Consider the following 14,879-nt stretch of genomic DNA (forward strand, 5'->3'; position numbering starts at 1 on the left):
AGTCTTAAGAAGCAGGAAACTATTATATCTTAGGTTTAATATTAGGCTTCCATTACTATTCATCCTACTATATCTTTAACACATATAAAAAATGCAAGTACTCATAAATAATCTGAACACCAATTTCTGTATATGATTTAGATACACTAAACATCCACATTTTCCTTGAGCTTAACATGACATTTTCTTAACTTCTCTGTAAGTTATTGACATTATTTATTCCTTTAGGAAAACAATACATAATACCAATGAAAGAGATTTTTATTAATCTTCGTTACAGACTAAACTTTTTATTTAATTTCTCTCTTGTAGAAAAAATAAATGTAGTTACTTCCAAGGCTGGATTTTTTTTTCCTCACAGATACTCATTGCTCTTCCTTTAGAAGCACAAACCCCATTTTCTTCTGGAACAAAATACCTGCCATTGTGTATTGATTGCTTTATGGATTGAAAAATTTGAATGTGCAACTGCATTTCTTCCTACTGGGAAACACTGAAATGTACTACCATTACATTTTGGTGAGAGGAAGATGAAGGAGCTAGGATAGAATGGGAAGAAAGATAAATGAGATCAATTTTACAGAAGTAGGCATTTTTTTCCCTTCAATACCTGAAGCTTGCTGTCATATTAATTCTCTCTCAAACACATATATGCACATGTGCTCGCACACACACACACACACAAACACACACACAATTGAACCTTAATCTTTGACAATGCAAGGGATTCCATGAGTATAAATATAAAAATGATTCATGTATTAGTTGATTCAAAATAAACTGCTTCCAGATGACTTGGTAAAAATGTCTGATTGACAAGTGAAAAAAATAAGTAAAATGTGCAAACAGGTATAGAGAGTTAAGAAGGTTAGAAATGGCACTAAAAATAATCAAGCTTCTCTTAATTACCCATTTGGAGTTAATAGTCTATTTTTATTATAATCTTGATTCAACATTATTTAGGCTTATTACTGTGCCCCACTGATATATATATTTTTTTTATTTTAAAATTTGTAAAAGGAATAAAAGAATCAATTGCTTATTCCAGGCCTTATAATAGTATGTTTTAAACAGAGCTAATAGTTTGGGAAAGATTTTTAAACTTCTCAGAAGGAAATGAATAAATTATATCATCAATCACGGATAACTTTATTGTTTATATTGGCCAAGGTTTCATTCATATTTTACACTAAATCAGCGAATGCCATGGATCTTAAATTGTTAACTCTTATCCATACAACATGGTTTGTATGGATTATATGTTAACACATATATTTTGTACAATAGTGATACCAAAAGCCTGTTATCCTTATTTACATTTCAGTGTTGTTTATTTAATCAAATGACCTTTCCAATAATATATTCATGTCTATACGGAGGTTTAAATAGTTAATTATTTCTTATATAAATACAAATATCTTATGTCTTAATTTACTTTTATCAAAATAAGCACAGAGAGAAAATAATTAAATGTACTAAGAATTATAAGAAAAATACATGTTATCTAATGAATGTAGAAACAATTCATCCTAGAGAAACTTCAAAATTGCTAAGAGAAAAATCTAAAAAGATGAGATCATATCTTCGGTTTTTACTGAAAATCCCTTTCCTTGTTACGGAAGGAACATCAAATTTCATTTAAGGAGAATTGTTATTTTTCTGAGGTACTGTCTTGGCTCTCCATATAAGTGTAGATTCTTAATAAGCACTGCTCTCTCTAGCTATTCTCAGCTGGAGTCTAAAAACTCTCATCCATCACAATGATCCTTCATAGTACATCAGCCAACCCCAAAAGTCCAGAAAGGTATATTTAGCCTTATTTCCATCAGTGAGCGGGACAGAAGTAAAAATGAGTCTTGATCTCCAAAATCTACCATCTTTTCTTCATAGAGCTTTATTTATTTTTGAATCAGTAATTTCATTTATTGAATTCAGATAACAAATAAATTACCTGAAAATAAAATTAAAGCTCTCTCAATCCCTGTCAATATAAATCTTAAAATAAACTGAATTTTATTCAAAATACTACTCAATACAAGGATGTTTTAAAAAGATAATTTGAAATGTGATAGCATGCATTTTGAATGTTGTTGAATATTTTTATAATATTAAGAGAAAAATGTAAATATTAAGTTCACAATTTTCTTTCTCTTAAAATCTATCTTGGAATAGCTAATCTATCAGTATCTTGCTTGTGATTCCACTGAATATACAAATTGATTTGGAGAAATCTTTTTAATATTGGGTTTCCATTCCATAAATATGATTTATCATATTGCCAATAACTTCAATTATGGAAAATAAGCACAGAGGAAAAATAATTAAATGGACTAAGAATCATAAGAAAAAAACATGTGTTATCTAATCTAAAAAATATTGAGAGAAATTAAAAAAACCAAAATTAATAAAAGAAATTCTGGAGAAGGAGATATACTCTGAAGTCAATATCTATTATATAATTAAGAAAGACGTGTATACATGAGAGATAAATAGAACAATAGAATATGATGGAATTCAAAAATATAGAGTTTATTTATGAAAAAGATGGCACTGCAGAGTAATGGTGTAAAAATGGTCTTTTGGAAAAATATTTTTTTCTAGCCCCCAAAGTAAAATAATAAAATAAAAATAACAGAAAAGGGGAAGACTGGTAAGACAGAAAACTCTTAAAGAGTAAATGTTCTATTCCAACTGAACCTCAGAAAAAAAAAAAAACTGTGATCGCACCCCACTTAATGCTAGCAAAGGGTGAGTGGAGGATGTAGACTTCTGCCTTTACCAGGTGGTAGTGAAGCAAGCCAGTTTTCTCACCAGGGTAGTGTCAGAGTTGACTACATAGGGAGCTGGGACTTCCCTTCTCACTGGTGGTAAAAAGGTCTCCTTTCCATACTGGCAGTGGAGACCAGATGGGGAGCTTGGGTTTTCACCTTCACCTGAGGGAAATGAGGCAACTGGCCACTTGCTGGGGTTTTTTGAGGAGGTCTAATGGAAAGTCCGGATTTTTACCATTGTTCAGTCTTAATGAGGCTGCTTTGGTGATAAAATAGTTCTGTATTTCGATTATGCTGGTGGTTACACACATTTAGGGGTATAATAAAATGATATAGTACTATATACACACATTATACCTGTGTCAAATTCTCATTTTTGATATTGTACTATAATTATGTCAGATGCAACCATTGGAGGAAATTGAGTGAAGGCAGATAGAACTTATATATATATATATATTGCCTTTTTATCTTCCTGTAGATGTATCATTATTTTAAAGCAAAAATTTGAAATAAAGAAATAGCAGAAATTGTTAAGAACATTTTTAAAAGGGAAACATTCAGAATACATATATATTTTCAAAAAGCAAAACCCCACAAAATTTAAAAGGGATTGAATAAGTAGTTCATATATGAGGATACATAAATATTCAATAAACATATAAAAATACGCTTTTAGAAATTTTTAGAAATTTTTAGAAAATTGAGAATTAAAAGACAGCAGCAGACATTGGTGAAGATATAGCGAAATGAGTTATTCTATATTGTTGATGGGAATATAAATACATACAAGATCATCTCATTCCATCTATATACACCTCCAGATCACTTAGTCACTTAGTTTTCATTAGGATCACTTCAACACATGTATCTACCGTGCTCTGACTACACTGGTTTTCTTCAAACTCCTCAAGCACATCCAAGTCTTTGATTTTTTTTTTTTAACGTCTAGCCTTTGAACTTATTGAATTCTTGGAAAGACATACTTTTCACACACCTGATTTTAGGCCCTGATCATTTTTTTCAGTCTTATCATCTCTTGATGGAAAGCAATATAAATATTTTCAACTTTCTTCACATTCATAGCCTTTGAACTTACTGAATTCTTGGAAAGACATACTTTTCACACACCTTATTTTAGGCCCTTATCATCTCTTGATGGGAAGCAATATAAATATTTTCAACTTTCTTCACATTCAAGGTTTTCTAGGAAACAAACAAACAAACAAACAAACTAATAGCCACTGGAATAAAGATCAGGCCTTGAAAGTGAAATGATGACTAAAAAGCACGCAATCTTAAGATCATGCTAGATCTCTAAGGATAGGTGTCCCTAGATATATGTACCTATATTTCGACAGGTGATGAAACCCAAAGCTGTACATTTATCCTCCAATGATTGCAAGACATTAGATACCAAATATTTTCTTTCATTCTCTACAGAGAGAATGGGGCTGGTGTCCAGATTCTATATGTGCTTTCAGATTCATATTTTGGTATCCCTTTTCTGTGATGAAAGAAACTCCTGCTCCACAGGAAGAATGGTGTCTGCCCTTATCTCATTGCCCTCACGTAAAAAAATATGAGAAATGGGAAATGATGCATTTATTATTAGAAGAAATAATAACTTTGCCTCTAATCCAGAAATCTCATATTCTCTTTTATAACAAAATATATACACATAGATGTGAAAAGCTTATTATTTCCTCACAGAAGACTTTCTTATTTAAAGTAGATCAAGAAAAGAACAACCTTATATTCTTTATTTAACCTACTTATTTGTTTTCTTTAATGCATTTATTAAAAAGTATTTATTTTCTTTATATACTACAGTACTCAAAAACTATTGGTGTTTTAGATATTTAATCCCTTCAAGTAGTTTTCCAATCTACAATATTTACACATAAGTGAGTACTCCTGGTTGATATTAGTCCCAACTCTAATATTTTTCAGGTGACCAAGAAGTATTCAGTGGATGTTTTGAATCTGCCCATAATATTTTTCATGTAATCTCAGCTAAGGAACAATTTATGATAATTTTGTGTGGGTATCACCACAAAGTAATTTTCATATCTTTGCCAAGTATCAAATATGGCATCTTTTGGCAATGACACTTCTAATGGGTTTGATAGAGTTGACTACCATTTATAAAATAAAAAAAAAAAGAAAAACATTTTTTATATGACAGGCAAAATAGAAGAAAATGGCTTTTATGTAACTTTCCATAGAAAAATTGGTGATAGAGAAGCAATAGTATGACACAGTTACTTCATTTCAAATAAATAAATAAATAAATCTTCCTTTCATACAAACATAATTAGGAAGAATACCAATACAAATTGGGTCAAATAATTTGTGATGATGTAATTATTAGTGACATTTTAGAGCTGAACTTAAGAGATAGCCGGTGAATTTCAGGTTTTATATCAACTGCTAATTATCTCTATAGTCAAAATGGACATTGAATCCTGCTTGCTAACATTCTGACAGCTGAATTTTAGTATAGGGCTATATGGAAAATATATTTCTACCACAAACTGTGAATGTAAACCTAAATTGCTGCTTTTATTGCACTTCTTGGAAAATGTTTATTTTGATGCCACCAAGTTGATATGAACACCATGTCATTAAAGCACCTTCAAACGGTTGAGAAAATTCTAGTCATACAATTATTCCAATATCAAGAAATGTGTTCACTGACTTATTTTCAAAAGATATAGAAGTTTTGTGGCAATTATAAATTCCTGTCAAATTGTACTTATTTCAAAATATAATCATGTCATTATAACGTCCTTCTCCCTTCATTATGGTTATATACACATCAAGAATTGTTTATCTAGAATAAAATAATTTGGAAAACATCGGGAAATTAAACTACCCTTCATCTAAACTAATTTGTACTTAATGACAATTATAAACTTTAGGAATATTAGACTTATTATTTCTTCAGAATGTTATTGTTTCAAATAGTTTTTCACTTCCTTACTCTCGCTCTTCGCTATTTGGTACCCCTATGATGTGAACATTTTTATGCTTGGTGTTGTTCCATAGATTTCTTAAGCCAGTGGTCCCCAATCTTTTTGGCACCAAGAACGGGTTCTCCTCTGAGAATCTAATGCCTGATGATCTGAAGTGGAGCTGAGGCAGTGATGCTAGCACTGAGGAATGGCTGCAAATATAGATGAAGCTTCGCTCCTTCGCTCACTGCTCACCTCCTGCTGTGTGGCTTGATTCCTAACAGGCTGTAGACTGGTAAGGGTCTGTGATCCGCAGCCTGGAGGTTGGGAACCCCTACCTTAAACTATTCTTATTTAATTTTTTTTTTCTTTTTGTTGTTCTGCTATGTTGTCTTCCAAATCACTGACTTGATACACTGCTCTATATAATCCAATATCAATTCCTTGTAATGCGTTCTTTATTTTAGTTATTGTATTCTTCATTTCTGACTGTTAATTTTTTTTATGGTTTTTATGCCCTTTTTTATGCTTACTATCTCTTTGTTAAAGTTCTCATTTTTTTTATGGTTTTTATGTCCTTTTTTATGCTTACTATCTCTTTGTTAAAGTTCTCCTTAAGTTCTTTGACCAATGTTTTGAACTAGTCTCTGATAGGTTGCTTCCACCATTTTGTTTAGTTCTTTTTCTGGTGTTTTCTCCTTTTTTTTCATTTGAGACATGCTGTCATATTTACTCATTTTTGCTGTCTCTCTGTGTTTATTTCTATGTATTAGGTACATCTGCTATGTTTTCTAGTGTTGGCTAGGTGGACCTGATATCTGTTGGCATGTCAGTGGGTGGGACAGACCTTCAGGCTGACTGTTTGTGAGGACTGACCATGACCATAGCATACAATCACAGGCTAACACTGCAGAATGAGATCTCTTTCAGCAAGATCTGGTGCCTCCTGAGACCATTCTTTTGGTATGCTGTATGTGGGACTAATCAGGTTGTGCTTTGTCGTGGTCTGAAGTCAGCCTCCGGGTCCTCTTGAGAGGGACTTCCATATAGGCGAAGGTCAGTCGCTACCTGTGACTGGTCCTAAAACTCATGGTAGGAGCTACAAAGTGATCTGGTTGTTTGCTGCCTTTGCTGGATCTGGACACACGTGGACAAGGCCACATTGAGAACATAGGTCAGCTGCCACCTGTTCCAGGCCTGGGGCAGGTCAGCAAAAAGCACAAAGCACCCCAAGCTCTGCTGCTCCTTATTGACTACCTGTAAGTCTTAGCCACTGCAAGAAGCTGGTATGGTACACAAGTTGGATGAAGCGGTATCTCAGGTAGACACCAGAGTGCGAGGGATGGCAAGTTGTGTTCACCAGATTAATGCAGATGTATGTACCAGTGTTGAGCCTGAGGCCTCTCAGCAAAAGGCTTACAGTATACTGAGGACAGCCGCTACCCACCTGGAGCCAGCAGACCCCTGAGAATTTTCCAAAAAAGATTGCACTGCTGGTGAGGCTGGCAGTTGACTGCCGAAAGTGACTCCAAAGGCATGCAACCTGATGATTATTGTTTGCAGCTAAAGGAGCTTCTGCTCATTTGCAAGTTAGATGGAGTGGCATCCTGGAGGGTCACAAGGGTGAAGCGAGTGGTGCTCACTAGGTCAGTACAGAATCAGTGTCCGCTGTGGGAGTGGAGGGCTCCACGTAGGAAAGACGGTGCTTGTATATAGGCTGCAAGGGAGAAGGGCTCAGTACAGAGACAATGGCACTGTCTTCTCCAGTCTTCGCCCCATAGCCACACAACTCAGTCTCTCCTTGTATGTCTCTAATAGCTCCCAAATAGCCATCTTGATGCTGGAGCCCAGAGTGAGGGCCTGTGAACTAGAGTCTGTTCATGGACCCTTTAAGAGAATGCCTAGGTTTCTAGAGGCCTCTGTCTCTTCTGGATGGATGGAATACCCACTGTTTTTCACAGGCAGATGTTGTGGAGCTCTTCTTTCTGGAACCAGTGTTCCAGACTGGGGTCCTTCACTCCTTTGGAGGGATTTTCACAACCAATATATTCCTCTTGATTCTCAACTACCACACATCTTTGCCTGCCCTATAAGTCTCAGCATGGTTTCTTTTAACCTCAGCTATAGGACTTCAGTTGGGCTAGTCTTCAAATGGTTCTCCAGGTTTATTTTCCTATAATGTAGTTTTAATTTTACTATGGTCATGGGAGAAGGCAAGTAGAGTGCTTACCTACTCTGCTTCTTTCTCCAAGTCTGTCAATGCTTACTTTTTTAAAATAAGAAAGTTCTCAAATCAAAAGCCTAATTGTCCACCTTAAAAGATAGATAAAAACAAACTAATCCAATGTTAGCAGAAAGAAGAGAATAATAAATATTAAAGCTGAGATAAATGAAATAGATAGTAGAAAAGCAATAGATAATATCAATGAAATCAAAAGTTGTTTTTTCAAAAATACAAACACAGATAACATATATTTATTTAGATTTGCTAAGAAAACAGATAGTAGACTCAAATAATAAAATCAGAAATAAAAGAATAAACATTCCATCTTATTTTACAGAAATAAATACGATTAAATAGAATACTCTTAGGAGCAATTGTATGTCAACAAATTTGGTAACAGAGAGTTAGTGAATAAACTCCTAGAAATTCACAACTTATCAAGAGTGAATCATGAAGAAATAGAAAATCTGCACAGCCCTATAACTAGTTATTAACAAAATGACATAAAATAAAATAGCATAATCATCACAACTGATGCAGAAAAAGCCCTTGACGAAATTCAACACAATTTTTAATGAAAAAAAAAAAACACTCAACCACCTTGGAATGTAGGACACTACTCAACCTAATAAAGTCCATATATAAAAAGTCCACTACTAACATTATATTCAGTGATGAAAAACTGAATATTTTCCTCTTAGGACAGGAACAAAACAAGAACATTCGAATTTGTCCTTTCTATTCAATATAGTATTAAAAGTTCTATCCATGGTAGTTAGATAAAAGGAAGGAAGAAAGATGGAAGGAAGGAAGGAAGGAAGGAAGCAACTAAATCTGCTCATTTGCAAGTTAGATGGAGTGGCATCCTGGAGGGTCACAAGGGTGAATCGAGTGGTGCTCACTAGGCCAGTACAGAATCAGTGTCCGCTGTGGGAGTGGAGGGCTCCACATAGGAAAGACGGTGCTTGTATATAGGCTGCAAGGGAGAAGGGCTCAGTACAGAGACAATGGCACTGTCTCTCCAGAGACAGAAAGGGGGAGGGAGACAGAAAGGCCATTCAAATTGGAAAGGAAGAAGTAAAAGTATCTGTGTTTATAGATGACATGTTCATATATTTGTATGTATGAATGTTTATATATATAAACATATATGAATGCATGTGATAAGCTTAACAATTCCACCAAAAAATTAGAATAAACAAATTCAACAAAATTTCAGGATACAAAAATCAAATGTGTTTCTACACACTATCAAAAATCTAAAAAGAAAATTAAGATAATTACATTTGCAATAGTATTCAAAAATATAAAATACTTAGAAATAAATCAAACTGAGGAGGTAGAAGTCCTGTACACTGAAAATTACAATACTTCACTGAAAGAAATTAGAAATGACACAAATAAATGGAAAGACATCCTGCATTTATGGTTTGGAAAAGTTATCATTAAGATATCAGTACAAGAAAAATAAATTTATAGATTCGGTGCAATGCCTACCAAAATACTAATAACAGTTTTTGCAGAAAAAGAAAAATCTATCCCAATATTTATATAGAATCTCAAGATATCTCAAATAGACAAAACTGTTTTGAAAAATAAGAACAAATTTAGAGGTCTTACACTTCTTGGTTTAACAACATTACAAATCTAAAGTAAGCAAAACAGTGCAGTTTTATGACATAAAGTATGCCATAAAAACCACTATATAGACAAATAAAATAAACCAGAAAGCTCAGCAATAAATCATCACATATATGTTAAAAATATTTTTGACAACATTGTCTAGAACTTTCAATGGAGAAAGGACAGTCTTTTGAACAAATGTTACTGGAAAAGCTGAATATCCATATGTATAAGAATTCAGTTGGACCTTTAATTTATGTCATATATACAAAATAACTCAAAATGAACCAAAGGACTAAACTTAAAAACTAAAAATATAAAACTTTTAGAAGAAAACATGGGGAAAAACTTCACAACGTTGGATTTGTTTATAATTTCTTGGATAAAACACCCATAGGGCAAGGAACAAAAACAATAGTAGAAGAATTGTAGTACACCAAACTTAAAAACTTGTGTGCACCAAAGGACACAATTAAGAGAGTAATAAGATAATTCACAGAATGGTGCAGCTATTATGAAAAACATCTTCTTTTCTCAAATTAAAAAAAGAAAAAAAAGAATTACCATATGATGCAGCAACTCCACTTCTGGGTATAAATCCAGAAAAATTTGAAAGTGGTGTCTCAAAGTGATATCTGTACACGTATGTTTATAGCAACATTATTCACCTTAGCCAAAAGGTGGAAACAAACCAAATGTCTATCAAAAAAAATGGGTAAAAAAATGTAGTATATACATACAATAGATTATAAAGCCTTGAAAATAAAAGAAATTCTGACATGTGCTGCAACGTGAATGAACTGGGGAGACATTATGCTAAGTCAAATAAGTCTGTCACAGAAAAAAAAAAAACCATTACTTTATGATGCCACTTATATGTGGTAACTAGAGTAGTAAAGTTAATAGATTCAGAAAGTAGAACGGTGGTTGCCAGGAGTTAAGAGGAAAGAAGAATGGGGAACTCTTGTTTAACGGAAACATAATTAAGTTTTGCAAGATGAAAAGAGTTCTGGACATGGATGTTGATGGTTGCATAACAATGTGTCTATACCTAATATTCAAGAACTCTACATTTAAAAGTGGTTAAGAATGTAAATGTTGGGTTAGATATATTTTTAAAAGGCTATAGAATCTATATTTTCTTTAAAAAAACAGTCATATAAAGAACTCACACAACTCAACAAGAAAACACTCAATACCATTTGTAAAGACTTGGATAGATCTAAGAGGTTATTATGCTGAGAGAAATAAGTCAGAGAAAGATAAATACCATATGATTTCATTTATATGCAGAATCTAAGGAACAAAAGAACAAACTAATCAAAAACAGATTCATAAATACACATGACAATTTGGTGCCAGCCAGAGGGGAGGGGAATTGGGAAGTTGGGAGAAAGGGGTGAAGGGGTAAAGAAGTACAAATTAGTAGTTGATAAATAGTCATGGGGATGGAGAGCACGGCTTAGAGAATGCAGTTAGCAGTAATGTAATGGCTAGATGTAGAGCCAGAGTTGGTCTCAGTTCTTGCACTTTGCTATTCTCAGTGTTTTTGCTCACTCTAGTTCCTGAAGCCTGGGTACATATAATTGTAATTTATATACTATATAGTTTTACTTGAATTATATATACATATATATAATTTGATAGGTGTTATACTAGACATTGTAAGTTACAGTGTACACTTTAAATTGTATGTATGCTTTATATTACCATATATAAGCTATATTTAGACACTGCACATTATGCTCTTATATAGTATATCATGTATTTTATATTTTATATTTACAGGTATAAGTCATATTTACATGTATGTGTTTCTTCATCTTTTTTAGTTGTTCTCATGTATCAGTTTTATTTTGCATGTCTTTGCTTAGAGCATCATCATATGCTTTTTTTTCTTTTTCCAAATGTTTATTAAATTCTAACTCTTCTGAGGGTTTTTAGTGTTTTCATTATGTCCCTTTCCAACCTTTTCAACATTATTTCTCATTGATTATAGCAGTGGCTCTCTTGTTCCTCACGTACAGCGTCATCATGAATTCTCATGTTGGTCTCAGTACCTAGAGGCTCCTTTATTTGCTCTCCAACTTTTTTCAACTGAATGTTTGTTTCTTCTTCTCTTAATGCTCTTATTTTACTATGTAATCAATCTATGATAACTTCATTTGTTATCCACATATTATCTTTGAAAGATTAAAAAATGTATCAGAAACACGTTTCTTCTTTACTCTAGAAAGACGTAGTCTGGAACTAATCCCATAATCAGAAAATCGTTCTGTACATTTGTACATTTCAAAGATTGTTATAATGTGTTTTTTTTTTCTATCAAAGTTTAAGGAGAAATTATTTTCTGGAAGACATCATGGTAGGCACAAAGATATAAAGACCAGGGAGAAATGAGACTTTTTAAAAAGAAATTGTTCCTAGAGTCTATTTATTGTGTTAGGAGAGACTAAATTATATTGTTGGCTAATCAATCACTCTCATTCCTCAGAGAGGCTAGTAATAAACTGGCCAGTCTCCCCGCTGATATTAGCTCTGAAATGCAAAATACCCAGTACAACTGACCTCTTCAATCAGTATATTACCTTGCCAGTGAAGCAATATGCTCAGCTATTGAATATAGGCCTTCTAATTTAAATTTCTGCAATAATGTTTGAGTGACTCTGCTGCAATTCAACTTCCTGCTTAATTTGCGAAAAAGCCAGGGAATGGGAGATGCTCTCTTGGATCATTCTACTTAAAGACGAATGAGGGTTCAGGATACCATGAGCATTTTGCTGATTTTCTAGTTGTAAATTTCACCTGTGGCCCTGCCTTATTTATTTACTATGCTATTGTGGTGTTTATATCAACTCATTGTGTGTGCTACATGTGTTTCAATTTTGCATATCAAATTTCAGTATTTGAGCAATTAATCATTCACACATATATTTTCAAATCTGTTATATTATATTTAATTTATACATTAATTTATGCCAGATGACTAATCCAGTTCCATCCTGGCTTTTTGAGTTAGCACATTACCTCCCTTGTACTCTGTATTACCTGAAAAATGAAGGACACAATAAAATGGGATTTATTTTGAAAAACTGTATTATGGTTTACTTTATTTAATTATCACTCTCATGACTGTCTTTGTTATCCAAAAACAATGTTTCTTTTAAAGCAATGTAAGCGAGATATTACATCAAATTTTCTTAACATTTTCAAGAGACTTTACACAATAATGCTATTAGCAGATGATCTCCAGAATTAGTCGTAAACATGCAATTCTAATTCTTCAATGATAAATGCTAAAATAAAGTATCTGTGCAAAATGCCTCTTTTGGATTTGTGTTAAAAAAAGGCTTTTCCTAAAATTCATTTAAATTTCTAAGGAAATTATTCTCTTTATAAAACTCACTGTAATATATATTTCATGAAATGAAAGCATTTTAAAATCAAGCTGAAAAGACACATACCAAATTTCTGCAGACATTATTTTATAAGCTATAAACCTTGTAATATCAGAGATGATATGACAACTGACCTTTATTTATAATACCAGATATGTGACACTGTAAAGATATCCATACTCATTTTCTTCTACTGGAGCCACTAGAAAAGAACTTGTTTTGAATATTTACTAAGAAAGAGGCTTAACTATGTAATATATCTGATAACAAAGCATGTAGTTATGATTTATACATTCATCTGCATCACCCACTAGCTGCAGGGAAGAAGTGATGCCAAAGTTTCTTGGTAACATAAAACCTATCACTATCTTCAGATGACGTATGTGTTTCCTTTAACATAAACCCCCAAAATTGAAAGCGTCTTTTACTTAAATTGAAATAAGATAATCACATGCCAAACTTAGTATGTCTTTGAATCCCACAAAATTTCCCTCTCTTGCATGAAGAATAATATTGTGGCATATATACCTGGATGTTATTGTTCCCTTAAGACAAGATATGCAATGTTATAAGCTCATCCTTGCACACAGATGGAGCATATCCAAAATAGAACTTGATGTCTTCTCCAGTTGTTAAAAAAAAAAACAAAAACATTACTCTTTCTTTTCTAATGCTTATCTCACCTAGTAAGTATCTAATAATCTGAGAAAAAAAATCTATACATAGCCCCCAAATCTCTTTTCTTTCTCTATTTACCAATTCCAACTTTTATATTATTCTTATCACACTTTTTACTGATTCTCAGCAGGACTCCATTATCTATGACAAGCACTATTACAAAATTACTCGTTCATACTTTTCTCTTAACTAGTTCTAATGCAATCCACATCAACACTTCTGCCAAAATCTGATCAAGTTAATCACATTACAGGTCCTATTGTATTCCTCCTGTGTATAGAACATAAATCACTGCTGTATTCTCAACAAAAAAGAGTGTGCCTAGCATAGAAAATGACAGAAAAAATTATTTGAACTGAAACAATTTTGTCTTTATAATTGAAGCAATAAAGAGATCTCCATTCATTCTTATTTGTTCATTCATTCATTTATTCATATAATAACAATCTATCGAGCTCCTACATGGCACCAATCACTATTCTGAGTGGTGTGACGGACAATTGGACATGAAGTTGTAGTCATTATGACATGCAGACAAAGGAAAATGAGATTTCAAGAAGACAGAAATCAAGTGTTTTGGTAACTCATGTTGAGAAGGAGGAAAGGAACTCAAAAAAGGGAGGAGTACAAATCAGTGATGGTCTCATGGATGACGTGGCATTTAAGTTAGATCCTTAAGTAGGAGAGGTTTTTAGCAATTTTCAGTTAGATTCTGAAGATAGTTTGAGCCCCAGTCTCCACATCCACGATCGTGCTCTTCTCTTGCCCTTCTAACTGTGTCCCTGTATTCCTTTCCTATCATTCAGAATATCTTTATCTCTGTAAGTGACATAAATTTTAACTAAAACTATTGAGTTATATTAGCTTATGTATAAAGAGTGTGGATGCAAGGCGTGTTGAGATTTAGAACACTGACACTAACATCTCCAGGAACTCAAGTGCTTCTCATATTCTTTATTCTCATGTTTCAGCAATTTCTTCCCTCAGGGGAGCAGGTCAAGTGTAGAAGTTTCAGCTTCATTTAAATATAACCGTATTCAATGAAGAAGAAAGGGAGCATTCCTTTTATATATCCTTTTACTATGGAGAAAATATTTTACAGGAGCCCCTGAAGAGCTTTCCTCAGTTCTCATTGGCCCATAAGCCACTGTTCTAGCTAAAAGAGAGGAGAGATGAAAAGAAAAGATTAGGAATTTTTGATACTTATGCTAGAGGATAGGGTCTTTCA

Source organism: Pteropus alecto, unplaced genomic scaffold (assembly GCF_000325575.1).
Source record: "Pteropus alecto unplaced genomic scaffold, ASM32557v1 scaffold117, whole genome shotgun sequence".
In the NCBI taxonomy this organism is placed as follows: Eukaryota; Metazoa; Chordata; class Mammalia; order Chiroptera; family Pteropodidae; genus Pteropus; species Pteropus alecto.